Source organism: Numida meleagris, chromosome 6, assembly GCF_002078875.1.
Source record: "Numida meleagris isolate 19003 breed g44 Domestic line chromosome 6, NumMel1.0, whole genome shotgun sequence".
Classification (NCBI taxonomy): Eukaryota; Metazoa; Chordata; class Aves; order Galliformes; family Numididae; genus Numida; species Numida meleagris.
The window spans coordinates 28,523,554-28,527,147 of NC_034414.1; positions in this window are offsets into that span (position 1 = coordinate 28,523,554).

The window sequence follows — 3,594 nt, forward strand, 5'->3', positions numbered from 1 at the left end:
TCTTCAAAAGCAGTCACTAGCAATGGAACATCCCCAAAAGAAAACACTTTCCACTCTCACAGCTATACTTGTTTCCATGGAAATACGCAGTGACAGGGCTTTTTCCTTCATTTTCAAAATCCTATCTGCCAGTCTTTCTTATTTTCTCAGACTGCCCTGGTAGTTGTATCTGAATACAAAGACTGCTGCAGGTGACTGCTTCCTGCCAAATGTGCGCAAAGCCAAGTAGACAGCTGCTCGGCATGTCCCCAGGAAAGAAGCAGTACGATGCTAGTAAGGTGCTTCCTTGATCAGAGATGAGACACCAACCAGCACACACTGTAGCATTACCCAACAAGATGAATGCTAATAACAGCTCACCATCAGAACAGCTCACGTGTTAGTCTCAGACTCCAGCTTTACATTAGAGGGAAGGACATCGTATTTGTAGTGCAAGTCTGTCCCCAGTGGCTGCCAAACCTTTTGCTTCTGGCTCTGGCTCTGCATTGTCTCTCACCATATGTCCCTGTCTCTAGCTACCGCCTCACGCCCTCTCTTCTCTGTGCCTGTTTCGTGCATCTGCCCAGCAAGAGGCTTCGTTTCTCTAGAGACTCAGTGAAATGGATGAGGGACAGCCACAGATGACAGCATGAAGCAGAGCCTCTGGGCTACGAGCAGCTGGGCTGTTTCCTCAGCTTCGGGCAGTTTGTTTGCAAAAGCCTGCCAGGGGCTGCAGAAAAGGGCCTGTCACCCATGGGAGGAGGGAGGCATCGCCTGCACCTCACAGGCAGGCAGCTTGTGCCAAGAGTAGGAGGAAAGCAAGAAGCAGGGAGTGACAAAACAAGAGGTCGAGCACAGGAAAGGATAAAAGGAGCCAAGACTGAAGTATCCCAGAGGAGAATTTTGGCTTTTGTCAGGCTATCACACCAGCACTGTGGCGTGTTCGGTTTCAGGCCTGGCTACCAACCAGGTCTCGGAGGACTTTATGTTCAGCATTAGGCCTTAGACTCAGTGCCTCACAAAAGTCTTAAAAGGGTTCATCAAGCTTCCCTCTGACAGAGGAAGGCTGTGTTGTGAGGCTCTGGTGTGCCTGGGAGCGGTGCAGGGGCTACCGCTGGCAGGGAAAAGACCTGTGGCTCACAACAGTAAGGTCAGGGTCCTCCCAGCAACAGTGTAAACAGCATGAGAAAGAGAAAGCAGAAATGGCAAAACAGATGGAGACAGGAGTCAACCTGGAAAACTTTTGCCTGTTGCTATTTAGCAAGGAGGAAATAATTCACCAACTAACATTCCCATGGGGGAAGGGGAAGCAGTTCTAGAAAGTCAGATTGTTAAAGTCAAAGCCAAAGGCTTAGAAGAGCTAGCCAACTATAGAAGGGGAGATGCAAGAGAGGAGGAAGGCAATGCACAGGCACCGGGGCTGCGTGCACAGCCCGTCTGTGGCAGGACACACAGAGGCAGCTGCTTGGCAGGAGTCCCCGCTCAGCCCAGCAGCAGCAGCCACGGGTGGACTGACGCTCTGGCATGAGTTCAGAAGGAGGGTGATAGCTGCTTGTGCAACCACAGGGAATTGGTTTACAGTGAGGATATGTTTTCCTTGGCTCTGAGGGAATTTGGAAATGGTTTACAAACATTTGTAAGGCATAAGCCCAAGCAGGAGAGAAGTGTCTAGCCAAAAAAGGCAAATTACTTTTTAGAGAAGATAAAACAGTAAAGAAAAACTGAAGCAGAAAGTTAACTAATAACGTTTTACCAAAGAGCTTTCATAGGTTATGAAACAGCTCTCCCAAGCAGACTGGGGGAAAACCCAGGTACAGGCACTAAAGCCAGACTGGGAAGGATTAATTAACACATGTGAGTGGAGAGCATACAGAACAATTTGTTGACTCTAAACAAATATTCCCATCTCCATGATCTGTAGTCATATTTTCTCATTGCCCTGCATCTCTTGCTGTCATTAGCAGTGATGCAAAGAAAGAAACTGTTTATCAGAGGAGAAGAGTAGCCCTATCGTACTGCTCAGCCTGCGTGCATAGATTTCTCTCATTTCCAGCCAAAAGAGAATTAGGGTTTATAATGGTGTGGGGGAAAATGACACATTAGCAATGACCCAGTGACTTTAGCTCCTCCAGAGGGCTCCTCCTGCCCCATCCCAAGTTTCCCTCAGTTTTGATGAGATGGGGATATGACCCAGTGTTTAGATAGCATGTGCTAATGTCTCCAAAAGTCACATCTGGCTACTTCTCAAACCGTCTGACAAGCCCCCTTCCTGCTGCATTTAGGTGGATGCATATGAGAGTCCTGAAGATCCACACAGAAACCTCAAAGGTCAAGGCCCAGCTACAGCCCCATTGCAAGCTGAAACAGCAACCTGCCACAAGCCCCAGGAAACCCACGCCTCACCTGGCATGCACACTTAACCAGCTAATGAGTTTCCATGAAAAGAATGCAGCTGTGGCTTGACAGCTGCTGTGCTGCAACTCCTGTTCATGGTCAGCACCATCAGCAGTGAGCCCGCCTCTTCCGACAGCAGAACGCTGCTCCCTGACCCGAGGACTTTCACATAACTAATTACCAAGCTTTATAACCACCTCCTACAGACTATGATGACGATGAATGAATTAGATTAGATAAGTCAATATGGTTCATTGGTGCAGCTTGCCCACTCAGTGCATCTTCACTGCGTGCATCCATTGGCATGGAGAATGAGATAGATTCAAAGTCTTTGCTCATACTAAATGAAACCACCACCAACCTGCAGCTCACTAGCTTCTCCCAGGGACTCCCTAGGCCTTTCCCGGGTCTTTCTGTCACTCTGTATCATTGTCCTGGACCACCTGGAAGCACTTTCGATGACTGCCTTGTCCTTCCTTATTGAAACTAAGTAGATTAAGGTGCATCTGTACTGGTTACATGATAAATTGCTGAAAAGCACTAAAGTCACAAGGCAGTGCCTAACAAGCATTTGCTACTGTTCTCCTCTGCCTGACAAAACCAGAGTTGCTCCACTGTGTGGCACAGATGCTCTGCACTCCGCAGCCGGCAATGATGCCCTCTCTGCTGAATGGTATTTCTAGACCAAGGCATTTTCAGTCCCACTGTGGCTGTCAAGCTCTGGATCCCTATAGAAATTCTGAATCTACCACAGTAATTGCAACCAGCCTGTTCAAAGCAGGTACCTGGAAAGCTGTACTGTACTGCCTGCAACATTGCTCCAGTTCCCTCCTTCTCAGTCCTGACATATCTCTGCAGCAAGCAGTAGCTTGCATTAGCACTGAAGGGAATAGGGGTACCTCGCTGGAAAGTGCTTTGTGCTGAAATTTGAGCGCTATGCCGTTCTGCTCCGTTCTGACACAGATTCCCAGCGGCCCCAGGCAGGCCACCTTCATCTCCCTGCGGCTGTTTGCCATCTGCAAAACTCGGCTAGCATCCTTCCTCCTAGCAACCCTCTCATATCGACCGCAAACACGGATGGGCATCTCTGCCGGCAGGCACTGCGCAAAATAGGGGGCACGACCCAGAAAGCACCCCTTACTGCGGGAAGGAAGCGTGCACGGAAGGACGCGGGGACGGCGGGTGCACGGCGGGACACCCGCCTTGCACAGCAGCGGCGCT